This window comes from Lipotes vexillifer, unplaced genomic scaffold (genome assembly GCF_000442215.2).
Source record: "Lipotes vexillifer unplaced genomic scaffold, Lipotes_vexillifer_v1.1 scaffold792, whole genome shotgun sequence".
Lineage (NCBI taxonomy): Eukaryota > Metazoa > Chordata > Mammalia > Artiodactyla > Lipotidae > Lipotes > Lipotes vexillifer.
The window spans coordinates 1,887,029-1,897,939 of NW_006795663.1; the positions used below are offsets into that span (position 1 = coordinate 1,887,029).

General features: G+C 46.3%; 1 pseudogene; it reads right to left on the minus strand.

The window, feature by feature from the left end:
* Positions 1-7,307: 7,307 nt before the first annotated feature.
* LOC103081735 (ras-related C3 botulinum toxin substrate 1 pseudogene) overlaps positions 7,308-10,911 on the minus strand; it is a 42,528-nt pseudogene continuing 38,924 nt past the window's right edge.

Genomic DNA, 10,911 nt, shown 5'->3' on the forward strand with positions numbered 1-10,911 from the left:
AGGTGAGTCTGAAGGTAAGAAGTCCCGTTAGGAGGCTGTAGCAATTGTCTTGATGACAGGGGATGAGGGTCTTTCTTCACTAGGGTGGGGTCACAAGCTTGAGAAACCCAGGGACAAGAGAAAAAATTCTTCTCTAAAAGGAGAAAGAAAGTTGCAGTGGTGAAGTTATTCAAGCCTTGGAATCTGAATCTAGCTCTCATTTTGGGGCCCGTCCTTCGTCCTCAGGGTTTCCTTCCAGAAGGGAGAGCCAGGAAGTCTAATCTCAGGCCCTCCTTGACCTTTTAAAATTGCAACACGGAAAAAGAGGAGCACACATGTAGACACTCTCAAATCACCATCTACTGGGTTTTCCGCAGAGCAAATTCAATAGAAGAAACGGCACCAAGGCTGGTTTTGACATATGGTGCTTGACTCTGAAAGTCCTGGGTTCTCACACCAACTCTGCCACTCACCAGCTGTGTGGCCTTGAACAAGCCACTTCCCCTGTCTTGAAAATCACACCCAGCACTGTCGTAGTGTGCCTATCTCGGTCCATCTTGAACCCCCTTAAGAAGAATGTGGCCCTGAGGACCGTGTAGATTTGATTGACGGTTGCCCACAATACTGCACCCTTCCCTGTACCCACATTCTTTGCAACGTGACCTTGCAGCTCCTCCCTCCAAGAAGTGGATCCAGCCCCCACCCCACCTTGAATCTGGGCTGGCCTTGTGACTTGTTTTGGCCAACAGGATGTGGCAGAAGTGACAGTGTGTGGGTTTCAAGCACAACCTTCAATAGGCCTATGTGCTTCTGTGCTTTCTCTTAGTACCGGACGCCTGCCACATGAACTAACCCGAGCTTGCCTGCTGGAGGGCGAGAGAGCTGAGGCGTCCCACCCTAGACCAGCTCATAACTAAGTGGTCCCACACGTGAGGATGTCCAGCCTACATCAGCAGAGCTACCCAACTGCAGCTGACCACAGGTGAGATGAGATGAGTGCCTGTGACCCTGCAGAGTCTGGAGTGATATTGAATGATTGCTTCAAGCCATCAGGTTTTGCTTAGAGCGGTTTGTTAGATAGCAATGGTTAATTGATGGAGATGCCAAAAGGACTTTGGCAGCTCAAAACTGTCATTACCATAGAGCCTCACAAAAATCCCATGGATTCAGATTTGGCATCCCCACTTCAAGCGTGAGGACACTGAGATTCAGAGAGGGGATGTGATTTCTCTTATGCCCATAACTAATTCTGGAATTTGGAGCCGGCCCACGGGACACACATCCTGTGTTCTTTCTACCACACTTCACTGAACACTGGGGACTCTTACGTGATTCAAGTTCTCTTCCTTCTAGCTTTTGTCTGGCTTCATGCACTGTCCTGCCCCCTGTTATCATGTCAGTGAATGGAATGGCAAAGGTGAGGCCATGTCTGTTGGCCAAACTTCCTGAACCACAGACAGTGGGGAGAATCTCACCTGCGGTACCCGGTTCTTCCTTTTCGCTCTCTGCCTTGCTGTGTGTGGGAGGCATGCTTGAAATACTATCTGAGGAAAGTGTGTGGTTCTCAGGACACTAGAGAAAGTGAATGGTTCTACGGAAAAATCTGAGAAGCCACAGTGACCCTGAAGAACAGAGATGATGACCCAATGGTCGGGGTGGGGGAAGTTCTCCCTCCCAAGACCCAATACCCAGGGAAGGGTTCTGGTCTGAGAGTCCCGACGCCTGGTCCTGGGCTCCCCCTTCCACCAGCTGGCTGAGTCTCTGACCAAGTCCACCTCCTTCTCTGCGTCTGTTTCTTCATGTGTAAGGGAGTCCCCACCACGTTTAGGATTCTGCATAGCATGATCCTGGAGCTGAAGATCCATGAAGTTTCACAGAAGTTACATGAGGCCAAAACCACTGCCAGGTTTTGAGGCTCACAGTATATAAAGAAATGTAAAAATGCCAAAACAGAGTTACAAAAATGATGGTGCCCTTTAATGCTTACATGGAAGAAATTAATCCTTTAACCCTCTCACCCCACCCAACCCACTATGTTTTTGCTGACCACCGGTGACAGCAGTGAGAATCTTAAGTGGAGGTCATTTGTGAGTGGATGCTGAACTTAAAGGTGAGAGCCACCTGCTCCTGGAGGCTCAGTGAGTACCCGGAGCTGGAGGAGAGAAGCTTGACACTCAGGCCTCAGTGATGGGAACCTCTGTTTGGCCGCCTTTACGGATAGAGGCCCAGCTGGGCCCAAGGCTAACGCTCCCTTGGTCTTGGATCCCTGAGAGGGAGCAGTGGCCAGCTGTAGGCACCGTGAAATGCCTGCTTTGTATCTGAACTGGAAGTGAGTAACGCTGCAGAGCAGATACAATAAAACAGATCATGGAAAATTTAATGGCCCGTGGTCGGCAATCATTGAATTATTCATGCCAACTCTGCCTCTTCAGAAGTCTCCATCGCTCTGCCCCCAGCACTGCAGCCCTGGCCGTTTGCAGGCTGCGGAGTAACAGGGCCTGGAAAGAAAATGGGGCCCGGTAGCCAAGAGGCTGGAGGTTTCTGGGTAACCTTGGGCCAAAATTACTTCCCATCTCTTGGCTTCATTTTCTCATCTGCCAAATTAAGGGGTTCTCTTCCATGAGCTAATAACAACTTAAATTTATGCCGCTTCTTTTGTTCATAGATGACTCCTGTGTCCTGTCATCCTTTCCCAATCCCTGGAAGGTAGGCAGGACTGATATTACTATCGTTCCCATTTTCCGAAAAATAAACTGAAGCTCAAAATTGTGAAAAGCCTTTTGGCCAAAGTCAAAAGGACAAAAAGTGGTGGAGAGAATATTCCCAATTTGACAGAGTACACAGAAATTAACTTCGCTCTGTACCAAAATCCTGTCGGGAAGAGAAGATATTAAGAGAAAGAGTAAATCCATATTAGAAAATAAGAAAAGATGCTGTCAGTGGACCAGAAATGTGGAAGAATTTCTGCAAGGGAGCAGGGATATGGGATCCAACTGATAAGAAACTGGAGGAAGGAAACCATCCCTCATTGTAGGACGAGGAGAGACTTGTCACTGAAGCCAGAGCCTCAGAGAAATAGCAATAAAAACAAGGAGGCCTTGGGGCAATTGAAACTGCTGGATGCGCACCTGGGCCGGTTGTCCCAGCCCCTTCTTAAAGGTACAGAAGCACTGGCCTTGGCATTCAACCCCAGGAAAAAGTCAAAAACACTCTCAAAATGGGGATTCTGCAGGCATTTCTGTAGACTTGCCCTTCCTGACCTCCTCCACAGACTCAGAGGGAAAAAATGAAGGACAGAGATTCCAGAGAGGGAAAAAAAAAACATGGTCTGTTCTACTACGATGTGTGTCTCTATATCTGCATTAGCACATCCATGATTGATACATGGGATCATGATGCCAGTACAACGTGGATGTTGCATTGGTTCATACTGATTTTTCCCTGCATACTATGTGTTGTGCCGCCAAGTAACAGCAGCTGAATGCAATGCAAGCTGAACCCAGAAGCACACAGCTCAAGACGCAGTCACATGTACCCACACTCTTCACTGTCACTGTGTTGTCTTGGGAGGGTTTATTACACTGTACTCCATGTTCTCTGGGTATTTTGCACTCGTTTTCATAACTCAGAAGCCTACAACCTACCTCATACCTCCTTCTATCATGGTGCTCTTGCTTTTTCATTTTTTTTAAGTCAAGCCCTATATTTACTGTAAATTTTTTTATTTATTAGAAGTTGAACATGTATTTTTTTAAACACCTGCATTTTAACAATTAGGGTTGCTGTTACTTTTGTGAATGGTCTGATGATAACGTGGCATGACTTTTGAGTAGCTTATTCCTACCCCTATTTTACCCATTAGTCCTATTCTTTTTGATGTGCAATTTTGAAGAATTTAAGGATTTTCAGGATCTCATATATCGAAATCCCTCTAACTAAGGCTTTCCATGCTCAGAGGAAAGTCATCTTACTTCAGCAATGGTGGCAAGTCATGAGCTTGCATTTCTGCTCCCTGTCAGCAAGCCTCACCCAGACACTACCAGGACCCCAGACCCATTTAGAAAAGAGGCCTATTCCAGAAGATCTATATAAGCATATACCCACACAGAGGAAAGTCCCATCTGAGCCAGTACTGATCAAGCTGGTTCTTTATTCACACACTCTAATGGATACCTGAGAATTACCAAGTTTTGAGGAAAACAAACCACAGAAAAGAGAAAGACCAAGGTGAGCAGAGCAACTGAAAAGGGAAAACAGAGATGATGCAGCAAACAGAAAACAAATGGGAGGATGTTGCATCCATAAAGCAAAAGGAACTTGCTATGAAAAAAAGTTGCGGGGGACAAGCAGAGAATTAAAAAGTTCTTAGAATGAGAAACACATTGGCTGAAATGAAAAGCTTAATAAAAATAAAAGGGCTGGATTAATAGAATGAAAAACCAAATCAGACAATAAAGTCTAGGAAATGTCTCAGAATATATATTAAAATGTCAGAGTGGCTTTTAAGATAAGGAAAGATGAAAGAAGATGGAGGCTAGATCGCAGAAATCCAGTACCCAACTGATAGGAATTTCAGGAGAGAATTGAAGCCATGAAAGACAAGGGCTAATCAAATAGCTCATGAAAGACAGGGATTTTTTGGTTAAAAGGGATCACTATATTGTCAAGATTCCTTTGTTTACCAATGATGGAAACCCAAATCAAATTGTGTAAAGAAAGAAAACCTGAATGTGTTGTCTGATATGACTTCAGTCTCACCTGTATCCAGAGGTTCACAATTCAAAAATCATTCATTCACTCATTCTCTCTCTCCCTTTCTCTCTTTGACTCTCCACCCTCCTCTCTGACTTCCCTGGCTTGGGTTCACACCCAGACAGGCTCTCTAGGTATAGTAGCTAAGAAAGACTTCAGAAGCTCCAGTCTTACTTAATCCTTGTACCAAACCCAGAGAAAAGATCATAATTCTCTCTTTCTCAGCATCTAAATCATCTCTAAAAGGTACTCTGATTGGCCTGTGATTGGCCCAAGCGTCACATGTCCATCCCTGAACCACCCTCCTGGCTGGAGAGAAGGAACTCTCTGATTGGCCACCCCAGGTCAGGAAAGGAGGGGCCCTTCATTAACAGAAGTTACATGGAGTGAGAGACTTAGTGGCAGCTCCCAAGGGAAAAGGAAGCAGGCCAGACAGAAAAGCAGTAGCCATCTACTATTCTCACCAAGTACTAGAGCAGGTGCAGTGAAAAAAGACACACAATTTGCAACAAACTGGGAAAGTTTCTGAAGTCCAACCATCAAGAGGAAATCTTAAAACTTCAGGAAAGAATGCAAAATATCTAAAAAGAAATAGCAGTCAAACTAGCATTAGATTTTTTCATATACGATAGAACTTTCTAGAAGGCAACAGAACAGTGTCTACAGCATCCTGAAAGGAAATCATGTGGAATCTCTTATTTATGTGCAAAGGCACAGTAAAGACATTTTTAAATATTCAAGGACTCGGATTTACTAGCTTTCTAACTCCACCTATGTTACACACATTTTCTTCTTTTTTAACATGAAAACAGGAATGCACTTTTACTAATCTACAAAAAACTTTTTTTCTAATGCATATCCAGAAAGGTTTTATAATACAAGGAGGCATATTGCTCATGAACAAGGGGTTCTATAAGAAAAGAGCTTACTAAGTTAGCAACTCTGAGAATGACCAGGTCAAAGATGAATTAAACGCCCAATTTCAGGAGGGATGGGCAGGTTTAAACAAGGAAAAGCTTGAGAAAACACTTACTGATAATACGGACCTTTCTTCATCATCTACTGCATTTGACAGAAATTAACCTTTTAAGATTTTTACCCATGACACTTTCAGTAGTTTAATTGCTTTGTACACATGTGCAATGTCAAAATACTGCCTTAATCTTTCATCACAAGTGTTCCACACACTCCACCCCCGTGCCCACGGCCAGAGCAGAATACTTCCACAGAGGGAAGACGTAAGAGTTCTGTTCAAAATCTCACAAAAGCTAATACACTCATTAAAAAAAAAAAAAAAAATCTCACTACGAAATCAAAAAGACTGATCCAAAAAGTTGAACTGTTACACTCATTCATTGTGATATACAATACAACGTTAAGTAATGAACATGGGTAGATAAATTATGATGCCTTCAATGGCAACATTTCATGAAGGAGCCTGTACCCTCTTCATATCTGAAACCAGTTAGCAAGTGTCTGCATTTCCTAACCTCAGGAGCTGCAGTCTTCTTAAAGACAAAGTTCTCTCAACAGTTTAGTGCTCAGTGTTCTTTTTTTTTTTTTTTTTTTTTTTTTTTTTGAAGATGTTGGGGGGATGAGTTTTTTTTAATTAATTAATTTATTTATTTTTGCTGTGTTGGGTCTTAGTTTCTGTGCGAGGGCTTTCTCTCGTTGTGGCAAGTGGGGGCCATTCTTCATCGCGGTGCGCAGGCCTCTCACTATCGCGGCCTCTCCTGTTGCGGAGCACAGGCTCCAGACGCGCAGGCTCAGTAGTTGTGGCTCACGGGCCCAGTTGCTCTGCGGCATGTGGGATCCTCCCAGACCGGGGCTCGAACCCGTGTCCCCTGCATTAGCAGGCGGATTCTCAACCACTGCACCACCAGGGAAGCCCCTAGTGCTCAGTGTTCTTAGCCCAACAATGCAACTTAATTCACAAGGTTTTTTTGTTTTTTGGTTTTTATTATTTTTGGCTGCACTGGGTCTTCATTGCTGCACGTGGGCTTCCTCTTGTTGCCGTGAGCGGGGGCTACACTTCATTGCAGTGCGCAGCCTTCTCATTGCGGTGGTTTCTCTTGTTGCAGAGCACGGGCTCTAGGCGCGAGGGCCTCAGGAGTTGTGGCACGTGAGCTCAGTAGTTGTGGCTCGCGGGCTCTAGAGCACAGGCTCAGTAATTGTGGCTCATGGGCTTAGTTGCTCCGCGGCATGTGAGACCTTCCCGGACCAGGGCTCGAACCCGTGTCCCCGGAGTTGGCAGGCGGATTCTTAACCACTGAGCTACCAGGGAAGTTCCACAAGATATTTTGGCAACTCTTAATCTGAACAAGCATTGAGGCTTTTGAAAAATAAGGCTTTAAGAAATCTTGTCATTTTAGGGCTAAACTTTAATAGAATGTGAAAGTTTGAACCCTTACACTTTAAACAAAAAAAACCTAGAAATTACTGATTGGTTCAAAATGGTTTTATGGAAAAACTAATCTGTAACAAAAACTTGGCATTGAGTGCGAAGGCTCCACGGTTTGAGCAAAGCATAAAAAGTTTCCCAGGGGACGGGACAGGGCAGGAGAGGGCCCGGAAGTTTACAACAGCAGGCATTTTCTCTTCCTCTTCTTGACAGGAGGTGAGCAGAGAAGCGCTCCAATAGCCTCATCAAACACTGTCTTGTGGCCTTGCTGCGTGAGCGCCGAACACTCCAGGTGTTCTACAGCCCTGATCTCCTTCGCCATGGCTAAGCCCTGTGGGTAGGTGATGGGAATCAGCGTCTTCTCCTGCAGTTTCTCAATTGTGTCTTTATCATCCCGACGATCAAGTTTCATCCCCACCAGGATGATAGGAGTCACATGATGGGACAATGGTGTCACACTTTCAGGATACCACTTTGCACATTTTCCAGTGATGCAGGACTCACAAGAGAAAAGCAGATGGAGGATACATCTGTTTGTGGATAGGACAGGGGACGTAATGTCAGAATCTTCCCGTCCAACTGTATCACGTAAGTCCAGATTCACTAGTTTTCCATCTACCATGACATTGGCAGAAGAGTTGTCAAAGATAGTGGGCATATATTCTCCAAGAAATGCATTGATAACTGATAACTGATCCGCAGGCAAGTTTTCCCTGTAGCTCGGTCTCCCACAACCACACACCCGATGGCCTACACCCGGGCTGCTCGCCGAGCTGGGTGGCAGCCGCGCTGAGGCCAGAAGCAGCAAGCTCAGGGCGTGGGGCTGTAGGCGGCGGGGCACAGGGTGCCCGGGACCGCTGTCCACGCCGCCTCACCCTCCCTCTGCCGACCAAAAGCTGGAGCCCGGCAGCGGTCACCACCCAAAGCTGGGGAAAACTGCAGAGAAACAGGAAATGCGGAGCACTCACAGCCAGCCTCCCCTCCCCCGTGCTGGCACCCATTGCTCCCAGGCTCCAGGGTGGGGCTCCACATTTTCTGAAAAAATTCCTTGAGTATGTACCCCGGCAGAAGGAAAACAGAATCCGAGAAAAAGACAACAGGTTCAAGAAGCCATAGAACTAACAGAACTAACCCAGGAGAACAATGAAAAGAAATACCAGTAGCACAGCTGTGTAGCTGGCCTAATGAGAAATTAGCCCCAATCAGAACGAGAAATCAGAACAGCCTGTGAAGAACAACCTCGAAGAAAACAGCATTACCCAGTCCTCTGAGGAAGACGCTAGGATGCTAAGTGCTGTCATGGAATTAAGGCATGCAGCACTTCTGAGCAACAAAGATCTGAGCAACAAGGATAAGAAAGGTAATTAGTGGGGCTTCCCTGGTGGCGCAGTGGTTGAGCGTTTGCCTGCCGATGCAGGGGACACGGGTTCGTGCCCCGGTCCGGGAAGATTCCACATGCCGCGCGGAGCGGCTGGGCCCGTGAGCCATGGCCGCTGAGCCTGCGCGTCCGGAGCCTGTGCTCCGCAGCGGGAGGGGCCACAACAGCGAGAGGCCCGCGAACCGCAAAAAAAAAAGAAAGGTAATTAGTGACTCTGGGAAAAGCAGTGATAAAATGTGAGCTAAATTGTGGCATGATTTTGAGCCACCAAAGAGGTATAGGAAATTGTGCTTTCTGATCCCACAGAGCCAACCTGCCATTGGTCAGGTAATGTGGGAAAAAGCAGGTAACTATGGAATGCTTGGGGCTCACACATCATGTTTGGGTTTGTGTCAGGAGTAAGTGATAATTATTTCCTCACGATGTGTTTGTTCTTTTTGAAAGTGATTGAATACTTCAGTAATTTCTCTTGACAAACTATCCTAACAGTAGGCTTGCTTCTTCTTTAAAAATTATTTTTAACTTAAAAATATGTATGTAGACAGATGAGTTTAGTCTGTTTGTTTAGAGATAAGTTGCACCTTTTGGTTTTTCCAAGAGAAATGACTAAGTTCTACCTAAACTAACAACCATTAAGAAGCATATAGTTAAAAGAAAACATCACAACATCAACCTCTCAATTCAAGTTAAAAAAAGAGAGAAAATTATACAAGGATTAACATCTCTTATTCTGAAGAAAAATCTACTTGAAGTTCCGTAGTGCTTTCTAATTTTAGTGTCTTCTGTTATTGTCCAGTGAAAGTAAATTTTATATGTTTTCCTCAATGTTAATCATCATCTCTGGGTAATGAGATTTTAGGATACTGGCAGATTTGTGTTTTCTTTTTTTATATTTTTCTGAATTTCCACATTCAGAATCTACCATAAACTTGTATGATTTTTATAGTAAAAAATAAAAAAGAAAGTAAAATGGGAAGTAGAGCTATATACATTTTGATGTAGAAATATGTCTAGTGTATATTTATAAACCAAAAAAATCAGTTGGTGAGCATGACGTAGTGTGTGTGTGTGTGTGTGTGTGTGTGTGTGTGTGTGTGTGTGTGTGTGTGTATGTATGAAATCTGGGAAGATAATTGACACTAGGGAGTGGGGTATAGGCGCTGGCCGGATGAGGGTCAGGGGGTCTATCCTATTTATTTTGTTTTTGTTCTGAGCTGTATATCTTTTTTTTTTTTTTTTTTTTTGCGGTACGCGGGCCTCTCACTGTTGTGGCCCCTCCCGCTGCGGAGCACAGGCTCCGGACGCGCAGGCTCAGCGGCCATGGCTCATGGGCCCAGCCGCTCCGCGCGGCATGTGGGATCTTCCTGCACCGGGGCACGAACCCGTGTCCCCTGCATCGGCAGGCGGACTCTCAACCACTGCGCCACCAGGGAAGCCCTGTATATCTTTTTTACAGTGTGCACATAGTAATTTAATAATTAAAGACATTTCTAAAAGCAGTGGTGGAGGGAGGCCAACCCTTGAGCTTCCAAGTACACAAGCATGCGCATTCCCCTCCCGCTCTGGCGAGCAGCCATGCTGAGAAGAACTATCTTCCTCCAGGCAAAAGAACCCTCCAGAAGGAGAGGCCGCTCCATGGTAGACAGAGAAACACATCCAGGCTTGACCCACATAACTGCTGCCCAGTGGGCTCTGGGTGAGGGAACCCATGGCAGGAAGACCTGATGCAGACGGAACATGCACCCATGTGCTTGGCCAGAGACTGGAGTCAGCCTGGGAATGTGGTCCACGTGTGGACTGGAATCCGGAAGGGAGATGCCCACTGTTCAGGTAGGCGGTCAGCATTGGGGCATCTGTCAGAAGATAGCAGGCTCACTCCTTCTCAGTCTGCACACCCTCCCTGGGCCTTCCCATCTACTCCGAGGGGTTGGTGGTAGATACCTACATCTTTATTCTCGGCGCTTGTCGTCTGTCTCTGGGCCTTCAGACCTGGATATCAAAGTATCTTCTGAACGACCCCACCTGAAATCCCCACAGGCATCTCAGACTCAACCTGCCCTAAACTGAGCACGGCCTCCAGCCTCCACGCCCCAGGCCCATCCTCTCCCCCTGTGACTTGGTCAGTGCCGCCTCCGTGCCCCCACTGCACAGGCCGGAAACTGGCAGTCATCCTCCCCCTCTCCCTTTCCCTGCCTCCCACACCCAGTCAGTCACCCACTTCTAATTCTCTCTCATCCTGGCACAAACCCACTTCTCCCCCAGCTTCCTCCAACAGCGTCACGGGGCAACTGCCAACCTGGCAAACGGTCCTTCCACGCCCACCCCAACTGCAGTCCCATCACTGGCTGCCTTTCTCCCACCTCTTCTGCCCCGAGCACCCTTCTGAACCAGGAGGGGCTGT